General features: G+C 44.2%; 1 protein-coding gene across 1 annotated transcript in view; it reads right to left on the bottom strand.

Moving 5' to 3' along the window:
• Window positions 1-22,938, bottom strand: part of Rcan2 (regulator of calcineurin 2) — a 237,400-nt gene that overhangs the window by 51,702 nt on the left and 162,760 nt on the right. The window lies entirely within an intron of this gene.

The following is a 22,938-nucleotide window of genomic DNA, read 5'->3' as shown; positions in this document are numbered from 1 at the left end:
CAAACACAGTATCTTCTCACAAGGGAAGAGATTCCCGAGGACAGCCGTCATGAATAGGGATAGAAAATGGGGGAAAGCATCAGGTGCATTTTGGTTAGAGCCAAGATGGGCCCTCCAAGGCTGGTGTGGTGTGACTGGTGTGACTCTTGAGAAGATGAAATTCCGTTCACACTCTGGAGGAGCTCCCACAGCGTCTCTGTGGAGGCTAGTGAACAGACATGTCCAGATGAGAAGGTGCTAAGAAGCGCACCGCTGAGCGAGGAACCCTTAGACCTGTACTCACAGAGAAAATGGCTGGCCAAGGGCAAATCGGTTCTTTCTTCAATCATTACAGGGCAGACCCCAAGGCCAGGAGTAGTCAACACAAAACAAACTCCATGTTTTTGTTTCTGTGGACTTTTGTTTCATTTCACTTTTTTTGTCTTATTGATCTTTTGATCATTTGTTTAGGTTTTTTTTTTTTTTTTTTTTTGTGTGTGTGTGTGTGTGTGTGTGTGTGTGTGTGTGTGAGAGAGAGAGAGAGAGAGAGAGAGAGAGAGAGAGAGAGAGAGAGAGAGAGAGAGAGAGAACATAAAATTAGGTGGGCAGGGAGGTTTGAAAGATCTGGGAGGAGAAAACCATGATCAAAATACATTGTATGAAAAAAAACCATTTTATTAAAAATACCTTACTCAATTTTTTTTTTCTTCTCAAAGATGACGTCAAGTCAATTTAGGAACAAGTATTTTATGACCACAAACATTCTGTGACTCCAAAGCCTTACTTTGCTAGGACTCTACCAGTGTGTTAAGGTTTTAAAAGACCAGGACTGCTGCTCCCTGTGCCCCGTGCACTCCTGGGAAGGAACAAGCATTCCAAAGTTACATTTTTTTTTTTTTTAACCACTAGGCACACTGGGCATGTGAAGTGCTGGATTGTGTTTTAGGCCCCACAGAACAGCATTGTCAAGGGCACTGGGGTACGAAGGAGCAGACAGTATCCAGCAACCAGCAGGAAGAGCTCCAGTCTTCCCTGTTGCTTTACAGATGCCTTAAATTTCCCAGACTTCACAGTTGGCATTAAAAGCCTCTAAACGCAAATGCCCTCCGAAACTGCCCACCAGTCAACAGTATGTCACTGTGAAAGTAATTGGTATGCATTTAGAGCAACACCAATCCCAGGGCTTTCCTGTTCTGTACAGAGAAGATAAAATAGTGCTTAGAAAGCTACCTAGAGGGGAGGGGATGGACATTTCAGACTTCCCCAACTCTGTATTTAAAAGATCGGTTGGTCCCAAACCATTAAGGAAATTGGTCAAGAAAAGTATAATTGTGCAGCTTGCTCTAAGATAAATGTGTTTAAAAATAAAAAAGAAACTTGGGCTTCCTAACTTAATGAATAGATTTGAGAATATTCTTATTCTTCAACTCCGGGGAGCTGTGGGGTGTTGGGTTTTTGTTTTTTTGGGTTTTTTTGTTGTTGTTGTTTTTCTGTTTTGCTCAGTTACACACCAAAATTTTACCTGCTTCTCTTTTATTAATTTAGTTTATGTATGTGTATATTTGTGTGTGTCCCTGTGTGTGTATGTGTGTGAGTGTTCATGTATCTGCTCTGTGTGTGTGTCTCTCTATATATCTCTCTTTCTTTTTCTCTGTATGTGTGTGTGTGTGTTGTGTGTGTGTATGAGGGCTCTGTGTATGTTCATGTGTCTTCTCTCTCTCTGTATCTCTGTGGGTGTGTCTCTGTCTCTGTCTCTGTCTCTGTCTCTCTCTCTCTCTCTCTCGCTCGCTCTGTGTGTGTGTGTGTGTGTGTGTGTGTGTGTGTGTGTGTGTGTGTGTAGGCTAGAGGTCAATATTGGATATCTTTCTCAATTGCTGTCTGTAATATCTTTTTCAGCAGGGTCTCTTACTGAGCTTGGAGCTAAGCAATTTAGATGGATAGGCTTGCCACTAAGACCCAGGAACCTCTTGATTCTACCTCCCCAGTCCTGAGATTATCAGTGTGCACCGCCCTGGCTGGCCTTCTTTTAGAACAATGATTCTGTGGTACCGAATTTGGTTTCTTGTGCCTGTGTCTCGAACATTTCGTTGCTGATCCATCACCCAGCAGGTAGAACTTTAATTAAAAAATTCATAATGATTTAATTGAATCTTAAATGATTTGTGGCAATGATATAGAAGCAATCTTGCATGGGAAATTATGTAGAGCATTATTAGATAATAGGAGAAATGTTTTCTTCTTGACAAGAACATTTTTGTGTTTATTATCTGCCCATCATCCATCTTTTCATCCATCATCCCAGCATTCTCAATGTTCATAGCATCACACAATGCCCTCCTTAGAACTAAGCAAACCAAATGCTGTGATAACTAGGCTAATGAATCTGTAATTTCTATCTTAATATGTGTGTAACAGTAAATGAGCTTTGGAGTTCAACAAATTTATACTAAAGAATTCCTTTTCTATGATTTCATGGGTGATTATAAACAGTAGACATATGGTATATATGTCTACTGTTTATAATCGAAAATTTTTCATCAATTAGATCTAAATGCCAGAGCTTTACCCAGCTGAAGAGAGGAGGGGGCAGGACACATTATTATAATATCAGAATAAAGAATTCAGTGGGGATAGGCTTCCTAGGGCAAATGCAGATTTCTAATGTGGAGAACAGTAGTCTGCTTTCCCTTTCCTCCACTTTTCCTGAGCACATACTGGACCTCTACCACCTGATGGCTATTGTCAGCTCCCAAGAAGTAGCAATAAGGACAACGAGGTGTCAAAGGGCTGTGAGGGACACTTGCCCAGAAGTCAACAGAGCACAGAGGGGGACCTGGAATTGGCACTCACAGATAGAGAGGATTTCTCCACAAGAGAGGTATCTTAGTTTCTTTCTCAATGTGGTGTTAAAATAGCCCAACCAGAGCAACACAGGGAAAAGGTTTACTTTTGGCTCACGGTTGCAGAGGAATAGCGGCCATCATAGCAGAAAAGGTGCAGGGGCATGAGCAGGAGGCTGGCCACTCGTGTTTCATCTGCTCTCACGCTCAAACCTGAGACTATAGGGGACATTTCACAATCAAACCACTACAGGCAGCGGCTCCTGAACACATCTAAAGGTGAGCGGCAGTTATCTAGGAAACGGGGAGAGGGTGAGTGGAGAGCACCAGTTGGGGCGTCTTGCAAGGAATGCAGTCTAAGGAAGGAACAGATTGTTTTGAAAGCTGGGGGATGGTTCAGAATTGGCCTGAAGTGTATTTGTGAGTCTCTTGGCACACCAATGTCAGATGGTCAAGGACAGAATAGTGGGGGAAATTGTGCCAACTTGAGGGATTTCAACCTTGCCCTGAGACTTGTAAGGAACAATGAAGGATGTTTAAGAAAGGTGTGTGTCAGGAGAACAGATCCTGGACCTCATCTGAGCAGCACATTAGAGCTGACTCCATTGGCAGGGGTGCAGGTGAGCTGGTCCTGAGGGCGTGAGGGCAGAGGAGCTGATCCCCACCCCCGTCTGCCATGCATGGGTGAGAGAAAGATGCCCCCCCACCCTTGCCATCTGTGGCAGGTAGGAGAGCTGGCCTTGCACCTTACCAACTATAGCACTGGGGAAATCAGATCCTGCACTTCCACTTGGCCTGGGCAAAACAGTAGAGCAGGCCCTGGTGGTGTGGGTGCAGGTGAGCCAGGCCCAAGGGCGTGAGAGCAGGAGAACTGGCCCCACTTCTTGCTGCCTGCTGCAGTGGGTGAGCTAGCCAGGGCAACGCTGGAGAGCTCACCCTGGTGGTGTGTCAATGAGGGAAAGATGGCAGGCTGACCAACCCAGTTACCACCCAGGCCCAGAACCAGGGCTATGAGTTGGCCCTCCCCAACATCCACCTCATCTCTGAACTGTTGGAGCATGTGAAGGGGCTGGACCTACAGATCCAAAGCTGCAGGATCTCCATGACTCAGGACAGCAACAGGATATCCAAGAGGAGTCCCAGTGAAATCCCAATATCAAGAGTGTAGCAGAAGCCAGAGGTCTCAAACCAGACCAATGACTCATAGCAAGGAACATTTACAAGCAAAGATGTATGGAGTAAAGGGTATACTGTGTGGCTTACAGTGTCACACTATAGCTTCCAAGCTGAGACTTATTTGTCTTTTTGTATGTTAGTTTGTTTTTGTTTGGTTTTTTGTTTTCCTTTTAAATGTTTTTTTTTTGGGGGGGTAGGAGGGGGATGGTTGAAAGAGCAGAGGGTGGATACAAAGGGACAGGGAGATGAATGGGATCAGGATGCAGGATGTGAAACCCACAAAGAATCAATAAAAATAAAGAAAGAAAATAAAGAAAGGTGTGTGTTTCAGACCAGCGTTAAAGTAGAGCATCCAAAACCTTAATCTAAAGACAAACTGAAGACCTAAATAGGTCATTCGATCCCAGTATATTATCTAAATGTATGTGTACACGTGAGACATCCGGCCTCATGCACTGAAGAGTAATTTTTCTCTTTTCTCGAAAACACCTGGGTAAGATGAACTAAAAACCCTTCAAAAATATTCATTATCTTTGACTCCCAAATTCTCCCTTTACCACTGGATCCCAATGAAATAATGAGCATTGGGAGTTAAAGATTTAAACACAGAATTGTTTGCTTGTTGTTAATTAAAAGGGATTTTTTTTTCTTAAACAGATCTATCTATCAAGGAGCAACAGAAGAGCACTGTTATCTAATTGGAAGGTTGAGGCAGGAGGATTGTGAGTTCAAGGCCAATGTGGGCACTTTAGTGAGAAACTGTCTCAAAATGAAGCATTAATAAGAGGGTTGTAGAGATAGCTCAGTGGGAGAGTGTTTTCTTAGCATGCATGACATCCTAGGTCCAATCCCCAGTACTATTCAAACAAACAAACACAAAGCATAGACTCTTCCAACATTGCACTGTTTAACAACAGAGGCTGTGAGGAGGAAGAGTCCTTAGAAAGAATAGCCATCCTGCTTGGTAAAGGGGTAGAGGAAGGAGGAGGAGTCAGATGACACATAGATTAGCATAACAATGAAGAAAGACTATTTCAAGTCACTTGTGGTTGGTGGAAGGTGAGGGAAGAGAAGAGGGGGGGGAAGAGGAAGAAGGAGGGGGAGGAAGAATAAGGCAATGTCTTAAGAGCTTGCTTAAGGTAGCGCTGAGGAGATGGTCTAGCCTGTTAGGTGCCTGCTGAACCTGAATTTGTATTCCCCAAAACCACTTTAAAAAGCCAAGCATAGTGTTCTGCACATGTCCCCAGCAGAGGGGACCAGAGGCAGGAGATGAAGAGGGAGGATCTCAAAAGCTCATCGGCTAGCCCATCTAGCTGAATTGATGAGAGTCAGGTTCACTGAGAGACCCTGACTCAAAAAAAATTAAAGGTTTCAGGCAATAAAGAAAAGATTTTGACCTCCAGCCTCTACACATATGGGCACACACCTACACAAACAAGGAGAGAGAGAGAGAGAGAGAGAGAGAGAGAGAGAGAGAGAGAGAGAGAGAGAGAGAGAGAAATAGGACACACATACAACACACACACACACACACACACACACACACACACACACACACACGTGCAGAGAGTGGTTTGAAATGCATGCAGTTTGGAAAACTTGAGCCGCACTGGGAATACCAACAGTACAGTGCTCTGAGTCAAAAAAAAAAGTCTGCTTTGTGCTGGACCAAAAAGACTTTGAATATGCCATAGACCTTAGGATCTCTCTTACTGCTTTCCCTGGTGACACACTAGGTCATCACACGTTCCCTTCTGACTTAAAATGATTACATTAAGCAGAGGGATTAATTAATCCTTAGGATGTCCCATCTGACTTCTGAGATACTTAATAAACAGGTGTTCGGATGGTTCTTTGAATTCCCTTAAGGCTGAATTTACATAGTACATAATTCTTTGTCTAATTTAACTTCCCATTGTGATATATTTTTAAATTTTAAAGAACTTATCTCCACCATAAGTCACTAAAATGAAATCATAGTGGAAGGAGTAGCTGTGGGGAATATTTAAGTCATCTCTCTGGCCTATAATCAACCCTCTTATTTGTGCATAAATATCTCTTTGAAGAAGTGACTTTGGTCTTCTGGAAATTTCAGGAAGAGATAAATGGGATAAAAATGCTGGCAATTGCCTATAACAAGACTCATCCTGATATTGAATGGCTTTCTCGTATGGTTAAAATATAATTCTCCCATGAGTCTTCCCTGCTCCCACTGTCTGCTTTTAATAGAGGTCACACAGAAGAGATTCAAAGCCAGGCCCTGAAGAGCTCTCATCCCATGTCTTTCTGTTCGGCTAAGATACACCCACAGAAGAGCCCTCTCAAGGCCCGTCTCCATTATTCTTCCTTAGGATACAAACTCTTCTCATTTTCTTTCTTGTGTCTGAGCTCTGTTCAGGGGAACTTTGAGATAAAGGATCTGTTCCCATAGGCCGTTTTATTATCTTTTAGAAGCCTGATCCTAAACTTGCATGATTCTACAGGACAGACCCCTCCCTGAATCAGGCACTCGGTGGAACACCTTTCCCAAGAAAGGGCTTTCAGCGTGGGAGAGTCTGCAAGACACTCATTTCCTCCATGTGAGCTCTGCCAGGCCAGAGAGAGGAGAAATGCAGGTCCTGTCACCGCAAGCAGCCAGGGAAGACCCAAGATCACGGCTTTCTGGCCTTGGTGTGGGGAGTGGGATCGAGACATCGGCATTTTCCCTACAGCTCCCAGAGGGTACAGACATGCCAGCCAACCCATCGTCTAGGTCCCTAATGAGAGAAGAAGTCCTGACAGGCACAGATAGAACTGAAAGCCATCATCCAGAAGGACTATGGTTTCCCACAAACAGAGGCACAGAATATGTATAGATGTATGTGTATATGTGTGTGAATATATGCACGGATGTATAGATTTGATTCTCTGAAGAACCAAATGGAATTCTAGCATGCCTGTGTATTCTAAACCCTTTGTCACTGTGGATCTAGTCACCACTGTGGATCTAGTCACTGTGGATCTAGTCACTCTGGATCTAGTTGATGATAAGTAGTAAATAGTCTTCAACACTTTGAGTGTTACATTAAAAGAATTTCGTTCTTCTCATGTCTTCTACTTACCAAGACAGAGAAACATTTCTCAGAATGCTTACCTCTCATGCTAACTAAAGGAATGAACTTTAGTCTCCTTTGAAAAAAATTACCCAAATGTAATTCTTGAAGTCCAGAACATTTCACTGGGAGAAAGGGAAGAAAAGTGGAACACTCTAGAAAACATTCCACCTGCCTCATTTCCCACCAAAGGTCAAACTGGCTGAGAGCTGTGGTGAAGTCCTGAAAGTCCAAGGCACACCAGAAGGGACTCATTAATTTATGTAAATGACATTACAAAGGCTATTCTGTCTCTCTGTGATAGAGTGCCTGGAATTAATAGTGTGGTGTCTGAAATGTAATTATCTTCTCAGTGGCTTGGAAGGGAATGGAGTTGCTAAAAATAAATAATTTATAAAAAGCCTCTCGGTCAAGTAGTGTGCAGTAAAATACATGCCTTCCCAATTCACTCCTGGTGGTAAAGATGATCGAATTCACGTGAGTGTCAAAGATGTCACCCAGGGTATGGCAGTAGTAGCATATGAATGTAACCAAGTGGAATTCTAGCATTCATTAACCAATTAATTAACTAATTACAATGTTTGGGGACTGTCTGGGGGGTGGTTATGAGGAAAGACCTGCAGGTACCATACTCTCAGAGGTTTGCTCAGGGTTGCTGAAGTTAACTCTCCTCTCTGGGAATGACTGCAGTATATAGTATATATAGTATATAGTAGTTACCCTGAACCAGTAGTTACTCAATTTTTTTTCTCATTTTTATAAAACTTTATATGCTCATGAGTCAAAAGATTCTTTCTGACTTTGGTGAATACCATACAAATTACTCATGTTTGGAGAGGTTTCATTTAAAAAGCTGCCAGATTTAAAAGAGAAGAAACGAAATATAATATGAACTTAAAGGTAGTGATTTAGAAGGACTGTGGTATCAAGGATGCACTATGCCCCCACAGCAAGCATTCTTAGGATGTGTAGGTCTTGACTGAGAACTTGGTACCAAATTGCTCACTATAGCAACAACAAAAGCAGCATCAACAATAGTGACTTACTGTTTTTTTATCCTCTACCAAGTGCGGTTTGCATTATGCTCCTACTCTGTATCACAGAGAATCTAAAACCTAGGCTTTATTCCAGCTTATTAAATGAGAAAAGTGAGTCTCAGAGAGACTGTGTAGGGCTCTAAGGCTTCATGACTAGAGCTGGACATTTCTCTGCAGGACACTGCACACTCTTTAAAGACTAAAGCAAAGGCAGACCGCATTGACTCATCGCTTTTCTCAAGGATCTGTCCTGAGCTTGCAGTGTGACAGTGAGGGACACAGATCATCTTTCCATGGGTAACATTAGGGATGCTATCGCAGTGGATTGCAATCAGGCCACCAGTATATCTTTGAGCTAAAGAGTCCCTAGACCCCTTCAACAAAGATCTCCAGGGTTGACTTAAGTCGTTTTTATTTTGAGATGGCTTAGCTATGCATAAATGTAGAACTTGCTAGAACCCTATTGCTTTTAAAGCTCATTACAATTGTAGAGCAAAGCCAAATGTTCAATATAGGCACACATTCACGTCAGCACAATTCACGGTAGCATCTCACGGCACAGACTGGGCTCCAGCTTCTTTACGTAAGATGGTTCAGCTGTGATCACATCACCACCCTGTCCTAAGAATAGCTTTTCCTCTTTTTCTGGCTGGAAACTTGAGCTCCTGAGATGCCTTAAGTCCTCCTTCAGCTCTCTTTATTGCATCAAACCCAACGCTGTCATCATCTCCTAAAATAAAAGTACTATTGTGTATGATTGTCCTGCAGTCCGGCTCAGGCGCCTTCTTTCTGCCTCATTGTTCTCATCTGTAAAATGGGAATAAACTCATGGAATCTCTTCTCATTGAGTTTTTGTGAGTATTGATTGACTGAGTTAGTAAATAATGTATTTATTACTACTAATGTCTGGTACCCAGTACATGTTCAGTATTTATTACTTTGTAGGTATAATTATTAAGAAAAATGAACACAATAACAGGAAGACAGCTTCATGGCTCAGCTGAGACTAAGATGATAATATGAATGAACCAGAATCTAATTCATCTTTGTCACAGACACAAAGAAAAGACTAATTAGGGAATGTATTGCATGTTCACTGTTAAAGTGATTCTAGGGTAACTAGAAAGAATTTTGAAAAGAAATGTTGTCAATAGCTAAGATAAAATAAAACCATTGAAATCCTCAACTCAGAAGTGGGACAAAAAACTTAACAAAAAAAGATGGAAAAGACAGTCTTTTCCATCCATACCCAACCATACCAAACATTCTATTTAATGTAAGCGATTGTGGCAAATGAGTTCAGAAAAAGATGATAAAGTCATTTACAAGAGGAACATTCAACTACCTATTCTGTACAACCCACTGGAGATGAAAATCTGTCTGTCCTAGTTGGCTTCATGGTTGCTGTGACAAACTCTGACCAAAGCCAATTTAGGGGAAGAAAAGGTTTGTTTCATCTAACAACTCCCAGATCACACTCCATCTCTGAGGGAAGCCGGGCTGGGACTCGAGGCAGGAACCTGGAGGCAGGAACTAAAGCAGACAATGGAGGGCTGCTACTGCTGGCTGGCACCCCAGGGCTTGCTCAGCCTGATTCCTTATAGAACCCAGGCCCACCAGCCCAGGGGTGACAGCATCCACAGTGGGCTGGACCCTCCCACATCAACCATCAATCAAGACCAACTCTCACAGACTTGACCACAGAACAATCTGATTGAGGCAGTTCTTCCATTGAGATTCCCTCTTCCCAGAGGACTCTAGATTGTGTCACCAACAAAATACCAACCAAAACAACAGGAGCAGTTTGTCCATTATCTACAGGACAAAAGTGAAGCAATGGGGAGAACATCAAGGTCACTCTACCATAGGGTCATTATGGAAACGCCACATAATGTTTCAAACAGTAGCCACATGTCACCTGTTCATTTTATTTCTATTTCTGTCTTTCTAAAAGATTTATTTGAATTTTAAATGTGTGTATACCTATGTGCACACGAGTGCAGGTGGCCGTGGAGGTGCCGGAAGAGGATGTGGGACACCCTGAAGCTGGGATGACAAGCCCTTGTGAGCCCCCTGACGTGTGCGCTCAAGACCAAACCTGAGTTCTTTGCAAGAGCAGCAGATGCGCTCAACCACTGAGACACCTCTCCAGTCCCTCTAACTCTTTCTCTATCCACGAACTCAAAGATCCCTGAGAAAAAAAGATTAGGAAATAAAACGGAATTAATCCCATTTTCCCCTCTAGGCTTATATGTTCTATACAGCTACTAAATCAAATTTTTAATCCTTTAAAATTTTATTTGAAAGGCTATACTACGCAGTTCCTTAGATGAAATTCAGAGAAAACCGTTTAATAAGTGATGAGGAATCTAAGACTGAAAATAGATAGACATTCTAAGTAACTGAAAAGAAGCTTGAATTCTTGGTGCTGGGGAGGCATTTATATTTCACCATTAAATGGCCATGCTCTCCGAAGTTCATTTAGCGAACAGATGCAGCTGAGGGGGATCCTGTTTCCAGAACTGACAGCAAGAGCTGAGCTCTATAAATCAAACCGTAGAGGAATGCTGTTTAAATTAAGATGATGGTCTCCGAACTGACAAAACCCAGAAGTACCAGAAGGAAAAAATGAATGAGAAAATTCTGCGTGGGAAACTGAGCTATCTTGTCTCACAATGAAAATCTGGGCCGTATTTCTTTCTTGTAGGAGGGAATGAGCATCCAGATTCTGGTGTTAAAACGGAGTAGGTGTAGATGAAGGGAAATATTTATCAACATGTAGTTAACACCACTGGTTTTCAAACACAGAGACGTGGGGTTGTTTTCAACAAGAACAGATCAAGCATACTTGGCTAACAAAATAGCAGGATTTGATAACTGAAAAAGTCATACTTGTTCTGGGCCTCAGTGTTTGCATCTGTGCAATGGGACTGAGCCTTCTTAGGGTGGTCATTAGGAGTAAAAAGATATCCATGGGGTGGCCCTCCAGAGAGCCATATATATATATACTTGTGTTCAGAAACCCTGGAAGCTTGTCTACAAGAAAATGATCCAAATAGTCATTTATTCCCCGAGTCGGGACCATCAGCTCTCCCAGGCATTGGACACATTCTTTCATTCCATCAGTCTGTGGACACTTACCCACTGAACGCATGACCCTGTCTCTGCTGCCCAACACTGGCAGCGATGGTGTCCTCCTAGGGTTCACAACCCATCAGTGAGCGCAAATTAGAAGCCAATGATCTATTAGGGCTTATGAGATGATGAGGTTATCAGGATGGTCGAGTGATGGGGAGTGGCTTACTGAGTTTGGGATGGGCTACTTTAGGGTGCATGGTGAGGGGCCCTCCGTGGGGAACACAAGCCAACCCCACAGAAAACCCAGGAAAGACCTTCAGGCCGATAAGCTCCCAGAATGCCCTGAAGCATAACAAAGAAGAGAATAAACTCAGAGTGCGGACAACAGATCAAATCACGTAGGCCTCCTAGACCATAATATCCATTTGGGTTTATTCTGAGAGCAACAGGGAGTGTGGGGGAAGGTTCTGGGCACAGAGAAACAAGACCCAGTTTGCAGTTTTTAAAGGTTGCCTTCACTACTGAGACTGGATTAAAGGAGAGTTAGTGTGTGAGCAAGGGGCCCAGGCTGGGTGTGGCTTGGCGGGTGGAGTGCTTGCCTGGTATACACAAAGCCCCGGGTTCGGTCCCCAACACTGCATAAACAGCAAGTGGTTGTTAGTGCCTGTGATTCCAGCAACTGGGAGGTGAGAAGAGAATGACTCTAGGTTCAAGGTCATTCTTGCCTCTCTAGAAAGTGCGATGCTATCTTGGGTTACATGAGACCCCATCTTAGCAACACTAAGACAGAGAGACTGTCGAGTCCCCAGGCTCTGATGGTCAATTCCAAACTCAGGATCACAAACATCGCCCTGATTAAAATGTCTGTGGAACACTAAACAAAACCAACACTGGTAAAGAGGGAAAAGGCAGGTGGGGAGAGGGCGGAAGTGGGAGAGGGCGGAAGTGGGAGAGGGATAGAGGGACCCAAACCATATAATGTGCATGTGTGAAACTATAAAGGAACAACCGAAAATATCCAGTGAATAATAAAAGTGAAAGAAAAACCATTGTAGGGTCTGAGGGAAGATGTTAGACAAAGGCTGTTGTGAAGGGGGTGAGAAGAGGTGAGAGCTGGAGCAGGTTTGCTGACACGGTGTGGGGGAGAAAACAGTCCACTCCAAAAGCTGTGTCTGTGGCTTGAGCAGCTGACTGACTAACAGGCTAATTTTCTAGCGTGAACAAGATGGTAGGCGACCAAGGTTTTTGTGCAGATAACCCAGAATTCCACTCTGGCAAAGCACAAATACTGTATTAGACAACAAACCATGGGACATCAGAGCTGAGTCATATTAACTGTGACACCCAACTGAAGTTCTACATGCCGGCCGGCCTGCCAAAGTCACCAGGGCGGCACGAGCTCTGCCATCCTGCAGGCCCGGTCAGATTTTGCTGTCACTGCAGAACACACTCCCGCATTCTCTCAATAGGCTGCCATTTCTGCCTAAGCTAGCTCTTCAGCTGGTATGATTTAAAACCCTCACAGACCTTACGAAATCCACGGCGTCTGACAAGATCATTCCTAAGGTTCTTTCCTGCCATGCTACTTTATGCAGCTAAGCAGCTTTTTTCCCCCTTTCCCTTTTCTTTTTTCTTTTTATCATCACCATCTACGGCACCTGCTGAAGCAGAGGGCACCGGCAGTGAGGTGAAGGGGCATGAGCTGCCCGGAGAACAGTAGCTGGACAGCAGTCAGCACCGGCTTTGAGAGAGGTACCACGGGCTTTTACACATTTCAATTCATTCTGTCTCACAAATGTGCTGGTGACCACTTTATTTAGCAGCCATGGCTCAGGGGAGCCCATGGGACCCCTGTAAGACCCCTGGGGTGGTCAATGTTAGGTCTGGCTCTCACACACCTACTGCGTTAGTTAACCATTGCACTGTCCTGCCGGGCGCAGGCTTTATCTAACAGGACAGGAGATGAGCCAGCAAGGGCCCAGGAACAATCACACCCACAGTGGGGGAGGCGGGCCCAGGACTGCAGAACCTATTCCTTACTTTACCGCAGCGCTGGCATAACCCAGGCAACCCTGGCAGACCTCTGAGTTGGCTCTGCAGACTGCTGAGCTCCTTCTGCTGTTTCCAAGGGCCCTATGTCATTGAGCAGGGCAGGACCAACACAAGGCATGTGTCGTCATCGGGGCCTTGGGAGGAGAGGAAGTCGTCAGAGTCATGGACCTCCAAAGCACACAAGGCATCCTTAGCAACCCGCCATTTAGTAGGTCAGGAAACCAAGGCCTGAACTGGTTACTTTCCAGCATTAGTTGGCTAACTGGTAAACTTTGAAGGCTGGGTTCCTGGGTCTGTGTCTAATCTCCTTATGGGGTCACTGCCTCTCTCATTTCACAGGACATCCTGGACCTGCTTCGTAGCGAGATGGATCATCAAGTTTCTGACCTGAATTTTGCCCCTTCTTAATTTATCTTTATTGAGATCTAAGATACACAGACAAAACACTTCAGCTCGACTGGGTAGTTAGAGTACAGAATAACTAACCACAGCATAACCACCACCCACAGTACCTTAGGAGGCTCCATGCTGCCTGGCCAGCCATGAACCACCTCCCCCAGCCCTCAGAGTAGGCGCTATTCTGGCTTCCCTATAGATTAGTTTTGCCTGTTCCCAAAATTTGTGTACCTGGGAAGTAGGCCGTGTTAAAGTCTGCCTTCTTTCACTTTACATTATAACAGGAGAGTGTAACCTTGTACCATGTAAGGACGCATAAACTCAGGCACCTGTTCTCCTGGTGGGGACATCAGAACATACCCTCTTTCAAGCTGTTATGAGTCAATTTCTATCAACATTTTTGTCTGTGTCTTCTGGTAGGCATATGCACTCATTTATCTCACAAATTCGAATCCCTGGATCTCAGAGTCGACATATATTTAGTTCTGGAAGACACTGTGAACGATTTTCCAGAGCAGTGGTAATAATTTGGCCCCCTGTTGGTAATGTATGAGAGTTCCAGTTGATCCAGGGTCCTGCCAAGGCTTGGCACGGGCTGCCTTTTTGCTTTTAGCCACTCTGTTGACTGTGTAATGGTGTCTCAGACTGATTTTAATTAGCATTTCCCTGAAGACTAATGCTTCTTTTTCATTTAGATATCTTCATTTATGAAATATCTGTTCACGTATTTTGCTCAGTTTTTAATTGGATTCTTCTTTTACTTGATTTTGCATTTCCTCTGAATATTCTGGGAACATGTTTCCTGTCAAACATATAAAAAAACATGAATGTCTTCTCTCATGGGAAGCCTTGCTTTTTGTTCTGAGTGGTACCTTGTAATGAACAGGAATTCTTTTAATTTTTTCTTTTATTCATTTATTCAATTTGTACTGTGTGTGGGGGGGGGTGTGGGTGTGTGTATGTGTGTGTGTGTGTGTGCATGCAGAGGTCAGAGGAAAATTTGTGGGAGTTGGTTCCCTCCTTCTACCATGTGGGATCTGGGGATAGAACTTAGATGGCCGGGCTTGTTAGCAATCACCCTTGCCCATTGAGCCTGAGTTATTTGAAGTCCAATTTTCCACCTATTATGTTTAGTGTACATTGGTCTTATTTAAGAAATCTTTACCTACTCCACACCTTGACTCTTGTAACTAGGGGTGGTCAGAGCATTTAGTTATTTCCTGCTGACTTAGCAGATCTGGGAGATGCTGGGAACTTAGCTTTCTGTCAGCTACAGGAGACAAGACTAGGAGAGGCAGAAAAGAACCAACTATGGATGGCACTAATACAAGCGGAAGTGACAGGAGGGAGGGAGGAATCAGGGGGTCTTGGTTAGGGTTTCTATTGCTATGAAGAGACGCCATGACCACAGCAACTCTTATAAAGGAAAACATTTCATTGGTATGGCTTACAGTTCAGCGGTTCAGTTTATTATCATCATGGTGGGACATGGCAGCATGCAGGCAGACATGGTGCTGGAGAAAGAGATGAGACTCCTCTATCTTGATCCACAGGCAACAAGATGTGAATTGTGTACCATACTGAGCATAGTTTGAGCACAGGAAACCTCAAAGCCCACCTCCACAATGACGCACTTCCTCCAAGGCCACACCTACTCCAACAAAGCCACACCTCCTAATAGTGCCACTCCCTATGAGCTTATGGGGGCCAATTACATTCAAGCTACCATACAGGACATGGTGGAACATGCCTGTAATCCCTGCTTTTGGAGGTAAAGGAAGGAGGCTCAGAGACCCTGTCTCCACTGCACTCCACGGACGCCATCAGTAACAAAATGAACCTACAATTAAAACTTGAAGGGAAGTTTCTCTTGAGAGAAAACGACAGACCAACCTCCAAATCATCTGAGCCGCTTACGTCTGTCACTGGAAGCATCTCCAGGATTTTGAGGAAGGTAGGATTCAAAGCCTTGTTGAGTAATCACTATAATTTCCTGGCTGTGCATGGAATGGGGGCTCCTGAAGAGAGGCATGCAATTGATAGGGATACAAACAACCCTGTGCCTTTCTTAGAATAAGGTGGGCTGACAATAAAGAGTGATAACTTTACACTGGCCTCATTAGATAATGCCAGGACATCACTACATAGTCGCTTAACCTCTCTCCCATCGGACTAGTCATGGCTGCACCATCTACTCCCATGCACATTCTCATTAACTTTTCACACTTTGCAGCTTGGAGGCTTCTCCTCCATGTCTGTCTCCTTCCATCCCAAGCTTCTCTGCTGGCATACCCTTAGGATTCACTTGATGCTCACACTCAAGAAGCTCCCATGGCATCTGGGAGCCAATGGGTAAATGTTCATCCTTTCTTTCCCTGGACAGAATGCTCTGCATTGTGCCCTACACAGTTTCTTACACTTCCCATGGAATTCGGCAACCAGTTCCAATAGCGAATATCTGCTCCATACCTGCCTTTAGACTTGTAAGCCCTCTGTGCTCCATGCTGCTCAGGCCCCCATGCCTGTTTCTTGGTTCTCAGTCGGTACTGTGGGTATTGCACTTAACCTTGGTGTTTAGTTTAGCTCTCTGGGGAGTCGGGGCTAAGATGATAATGAATAGGACTTTGCTTAATTGATGTAGCTTCATCAGATTTCCAATGTGGGTCAATTTCTACCCTGCTGTAGCTTCAAAGGAAAACTCACACCTTTTAGTGTGCGCAGCTAACACAAGGCAGCTACCTTCTTCGTTTATTTCAGAATCAATTTAGCTCTCTGCTAACTACAGGGCTGAAAGCATGTCTCTGTTGATGAGGAGGGGCCAAGACCAGGATCAGACTTTGAGGATGTCCCTAGGCTAAGACACTTACTTAGACCAATTTGGTCTACAAGAAATATGCTAAGAAGCTGACTGTCCCACGACTGGGGCATTGTCCTGTTCTCAGATGGACCTCCTTGGTTACAGTCGCTACTTTGGATGCTGGCCAAGCTCCTGGTGAGCCTAAGTGCTCAGTCCACAATGCTGAGGTGATGGGGAGGAGCCTGTAACTGGTACTGCAAGAGGCAGTAAAGACAGTATGCTGTGGAGTGTGTGCACAACAGGGCACACACACGTGTGCATGCATGTTCTCTCTCTGTCTCTCTCTGTCTCTCTGTCTCTGTCTCTCTCTCTCTCTGCTGGTAGAAGGTAGCATGGTAAGCAGTAAGCAGTGAGTCAACAGAAGATAACATCTGAGGAGACTGTGCGACCTCAAGAGTGGCCAGCTCTCATCAAAGAAGCCAAATGGTAAATGTTGTCAGTAGATGATTCCATCCAATTCCCTTCCTCCTAGCCTTCTCCAGGTCCACAGTGACCATGGCCATGACTGAGCATTCTAGAACAATGGCTGCCCTATAAAACCCTCGGCATTCCTATAGCCCCAGAGAGCTGAACTTTCACAGCTCATCTGAATAAATGCACACACCACCAGGGTTACCATCCTACCAGCATCAGGGAGAGACACTTCCAAAGGAAATGAGGCTCTGGGGAAAGGGCAGGCCGAGGACAGCCAGATGACGAGGAGGATAGCGACGGTGACATTTACATAGCATTTGGAAAGTCAGCTCTCTCTATTCACATAGCCCACTGGTATCCCATTTTATCTCGGCTGCTCTCACACTTCCTGTACTCTGGTTGACGCGCCAGTCTTCTCACTAGAGAGCTCTATTTTTGAGTTCTTGAGCCTGGGTGCAGTGCTGTGCACACCGTAAGAGCTCCGTTTCTGGAGGGCTTCAGACTGCTCGTGTGTCATCTTCGCAGTGAGCCCGCCCACCGCTGTAGGGAAGAGTTCCGCCTGAGTCACTTTCACCTTTCCTGTCCTTCATCTTTGTCTTCCTAAAGCACGGCGCTCCTAGTATATTATCAGACTTTATTACTTTGCTTATCATTTCTCCTCACCACTAGAGAATGCTTACTTAATAGGAAGCATTTTATTGCTTTATTTGAAGAAACTTCTTTATGTTAGAGAATAGCATCTCTCATCTGGATGGAGACCTAACATTCCAGTTGGGCCTGGTCAGTCACCTGACTAAGGGACCGGCCTAGGAAGGCAGGCTCCCCTTAAGCCATGCTAAAGAAATAAGTGGAGCAATCATTTCTTTAATGAGATACTAGACTTTTTCTTCCCAGAATTCCTGCCCCAGCATAGTCCCTACGAGCAGCCATGACATCCCGACTCAGGCAGATCCATTTCCTTCTCTTCTCTGTCTTCATAGGGGGCCTGAACATAAAAAAATATGCTTTTTCTGGTACTCTGAGCTTCCTGACTTTTCTACAACCCCCCCCCCCAACCCCCGCCATGTGGCTGCTTCTCTACCATGTGTCTGACCTCCATGGCTTCTTCAGGTAAGCAGTATAGCTTTCTTCCTTCTCCTGAATTCCCCTCCTCGGAGAAGCTGCTGAGAGTTACAGCTTGCCTTCCCCGAAGGGTTATCTTTTAAACTGTAATGCAATTATCCTTAAGTTTCCATTTGAGTCTATCTTTAGAGTATTTTATTAATGAGACTAAGATTCCCCCAAGAAGGGCCTCTAACTTCTCTAGTATCATCAGAGTCTAACATGGGTCTGGAATATAATGGACACTCCATAACCATGACCTGAACGTAGAACTTTTACCTTCAGATCTCAGTGCTAGCTCCTGCCTACTCATGCAGTTCCAAATATTTATAGAAGCGGAATTCTTCTAACAAGTGTTATTTTGTAGCCCAAGTTGCCTTTGAATGCATGCTTTTTTTTTTTTTTTTTTTTTTTTTTTTGGTTTTTCCAGACAGGGTTTCTCTATGTAGCTTTGCGCCTTTCCTGGAACTCACTTGGTAGCCCAGGCTGGCCTCGAACTCACAGAGATTTACTTGGCTCTGCCTCCCAAGTGCTGGGATTAAAGGCGTGCGCCACCACCGCCCGGCATGCATGCTTTTTCTACATCAGCCTCATGAGTTTGGGGGTTACAGGTGTATGCTCCCATGCCTACCTTTCAAAATAGTATTTATAAGTCATTATTAACTATTTTGTCTTTGTCAGGTACAATATTTAGTGATGGAGAACAAAGATGGAGAAAGACAGGATCCTTGGCTTTGAAAAGCTTACTGTTTGTGTTAGGAGGCTACTGTAACCCACTGCAGTAAATACAGTGTTAAAGATAACGCAAGACAGTAGGTAAGCACTGGGAGGAGGTGGATATGTCTTACGGGTCAACCAAGACTCTCACAGGAATCAAACTCCTGAGGATCTGTGGCTTCACGGCCACATGGACAATCACTAGAGTTATGTACGAGGAAAAAAGAGGCAGGCAGGGAGTCACAGCAGAAGTTGGGGACAATAGACATAAATGTCTGTATTCATATGGTGATAGAATCACTTCATTATTGATATTCAATCATCATCATATGGTGATATAACTGCTTCTTTATTGATATTCAACTATCTACTCGGCACATACTTTCTGTGTTCCTATTCTATGCTGACCTGGGGATTCAGTCACAAACAAATTCCTGCTTCTAGAAAGCTTGTGTTCTGGTGAAAAGAAATAGATAATGGACAAAATAGATAAGTGGATTAAGTATCTGAAAAAATAAGTGCTCTAGTTGAAAACAGGGAAGAAAGGAAGGGAGGTGAGGCATGGGAATGACTGTGTTGCCACATGTGCGGTTCAAGTGATTTTTTTCAGTTTTAGATCATCTTTTAGCATCCTCTCTGGGAGGCTGGCAGCTGGCGTGGCCAGCCTATGGTTTTATGGGCCACTTTAAAGCAAGTGGGATGAGGAAAGAGGCCTTCATGGGTTATCACCATTATAACATTAATTGCACTATTAAGTCCTCTGAAAGCTCAGAGCAACTGTCCAATAAACAAACAAATGGAAAGACCCACAGCAGTGAGCATCAGGCAAGGATGCTGGGTGAAGGGGGAGGTTTGAGGCCAGGAATCTTGGCTTTCCAACCAGTTTTCCTACTGCCTGGCTGATGTGGGCAGCTCCTTTGTGTCACAGAGCCTGCCGCCCCCCCCAACCCACCCCCCGGGGATGGTGATAGGCTGTCATTCGGAGTGTGGAGATTCAGGCCTGCTGAAGAGGTGAGAAAAGATAGGAACAACCAGAGGATAATTTGAAACAGAAGTCAGCCAGACCTGGGTTATGGGCGGCGGGAACTTGACTGATGACTTGTGAACAAGTAATCCAGAGAAAAGTCACATCTATCAATCATCACAAGTAGATCAGGCAGTGGGGTAAGGGCCAAGCAGTTGGCATCAGAGACCAAAAGTGTTTTTCTAGCCAAAGAGGAACAGACTCCCTCTGCAGAGCACAGCACAATTGAGCTAAGTGGATTGTAGTCATAGGGCTTCAGGAAAAAACCCTGAAGGATCATGGGTATAAGGGTCTCATCACTGGAGGAATCCAAAGGGAGGCTAGAGTCTGAAAAGGAGATGGCTATGTTGGGAAGCAGGTGCTTCCTTGTCTTCTATCTGTGAAGGCCTGAGCTTCAGTTCAAGACTCAACTGAAGAGGCTAGATAGAGAAGAAGTCCTAAGAGACTCTTCTGTTTATACGACCCTGAAACAACAGTCCTGAGATGTGTGCTTTAGGGCCTCATTAGCTCCTTCTGTTTAGCAGACAGATGTAGACCTAGGATGTGGCTTGTCAAGTCTTCCATTGGAAGGATGCATCTGTTAATTGCACCGAAATTACCGTCCACTTTCGCCTATTCTGTGTATAAGACAATCCTGATTTTGTACCTGGGCATAGGGTCACCCAGAACAAGGTGATGTTTTCAGCCTCTCTTGCACACAGATAGGTCCAAATGCCACACTCTATCCTGTTGAACATGGGGTGAAGTGGTACATGAAATGTCTGTAGTCTGTCCTTCCAGGGCAGGGGGAAGGGTGTCTCATCCCCTGCTACCTCCTCCATCCCACTTCTCTCATTCAACTTTCATTTTGTATCTCCTCAGCATGGACCATTGTGCTGCAGAAGGACTAGGGCATGCTGTGACAGTTAAGTGAAATGACAAAAATTGAATTTTTCCTTTTATGTGGTCAGTTTTGAGAATGTTATCCCAAAAGAATATTAGTAGTAATAATTGGATCTCCGTGTGCGCATGCGTGCGTGTGCGTGTGCGTGTGCGTGTGTGTGTGTGTGTGTGTGTGTGTGTGTGTGTAGGAGGGTTGCATGTATGCCCCAACAGTCCTTTATCTAAATTTTACATCTGAAGAAAGTAACAAATAAGAACTGTATCATTCTGCCTCCAGAATAGCCTAGAATATTCTAGATGCCAGACTGGCCATCACTGGATTTCTCATTTGAAGTTGTTAGAAATGTAAAGGGCATCACGGCAGAGTAGCTGTATAAATAACACCCACCTGTGACTCTGAGTCTCTGTGTTGCCCACAGAGCACAAGGAACAGGATTTGGAGCCCTGGGTTTAGATCCCTGATCCTAGAAAACCATGATGCTCTTACACACATCGCATTAACACGAGTTCCTTTCCCCAAGTCCCATTGAATGGAACCTAATCAGGTTCTCAAGATGATTGCTTTCCTATTTTAACTTCTTCCCTCATTAGAAAGCCAGAGAAATAACTAGAAGGCAATCAGCATGCTTCAAGGCTCCTGGGACTTGGGGGCCGAGTTTCACAGGCTCTCACTGTCTGGGATGCTGCACCCAGTTCTTCTCTCCTCCCCTCTTAGCGGCATCATCCACAAGTCACAATATAATCAGGAAGAACTTTCAGTTCAACCAGGTGATAAGTCTCTGATCTGCCAAAAAATGCCTCCATAGCCCAGTCCCGTTGCTGCTGAGGGTGTATTCCAAACTCCTTCCTAATGCGAGCCCAGTTTTGGTATGACTTCAGTTTTGGTATGACTTCATGTCTGCCCAGGTCTCTTCTTCCTAGAATCACCCTCCCTGGCATTTCTGCCTGGTGCAGGCTCCACCTGGGGTACCATCCTTTTCTCCTACCTTCACCTGGTGAGTATGACTTAAGCTACAGAGCTGTACCTCAGTAATTATCCCTTAGGAGTGCTTCCTCTCATCCTAGAACACCAGTTTACAAACACTTCCAGTCTTTCATAAAATGGAACCAGAGCAAACCAATGCCTCTTCCTGTTTCTGTGTTTCCTCCATTCCACTCCCCTGCAGGCCTAGGAGGTTGAAACTATGCCTCTTGTTCCACCACTCTGTAAAAGTACTCCTAGTTTATATCACATGCTCCACCATAATTGTGAAAGTGTATGGCTCCCTAAAGCCCCCAAAAGGGGATTGATCATGATCCCTTCCACTGAGTGATTATTATCCCTGCATCCAAACTTGTATTTCCTTCTTACATAAAGGAAAATTCATAAAAAAGAGTAACCATATCTCTTTGCCTCCAAAGACCAAGCAGCTTTCCATCATACCTTTGCAACAAAGCACAATACAAAATGTGAGACATCTGAAGCCAGGACACTTCATCAGTGACATGTTTGTCCTGAAGGAATGAGGATCTGAGCTGGATCTTCAGAACCTATGTACAAATGCAAGATGGAATACTATGCATGATTGCAGTCGCAGGGCCGGGAGGCAGAGACAGGAAGTTCTCTGTGGCTTGCTGACAAGACACCCTGGCTTTATTCATGAGCTCCTGGGAAATGAGAGACCTTCTAAAAGGAAGTGGACATCATTTGTGAGGATAACACTCAAGGTCATCCTCTGGCTTTCACATACAGGCACACACACATGCACATACACACTTAAAACATGAGCAAACTTGACTCTCTCCTTTGTTATATAATTTGGAGATTCTACCAAACTTCACGTTGAAAAAAATGGTGCTTCCTAACCTCATGAAATTGTGGCCATGAGGTAGTACCCTTTCAAAGAGAGTTCAAGTCTTCCGAGGCTGTACAGTGTTAACTACTGTTAATGATATACTTAGTTACATAGTGCACCGTTTTTGCTGACCACAACATGAAGTGTCTCCTTTCAAAGGCAGAATATAAAATAGACTATCCACTATCTTTCTCATCAATAATTCAGATTTTACTGCTTATTCATTCGGACATTGGATAGTAGGGCTTTTAGTTCAAATTTTATTTTTAAGTATTCCAGAATTGAAAACTATTTTTATGATAGAAGTCAGTAAGCATTCGAGGAGAGTGGTACATAGCAGAATTTTTAGGGCAAAATGCCTATGAAGCAAAAGAGAAATTGAACTCAGCTTGTGTAATTAATCTAATTTCCAGCTATCTCCACAGTTTTAAAGTAGAAATGAGATCTGGAGGTCAATA

Source organism: Peromyscus eremicus, chromosome 16_21 (genome assembly GCF_949786415.1).
Source record: "Peromyscus eremicus chromosome 16_21, PerEre_H2_v1, whole genome shotgun sequence".
NCBI classification, from domain to species: Eukaryota; Metazoa; Chordata; class Mammalia; order Rodentia; family Cricetidae; genus Peromyscus; species Peromyscus eremicus.
The sequence above is the reverse complement of the archived record's forward strand: the minus strand, read 5'-3'. Positions and strand labels throughout refer to the sequence as shown.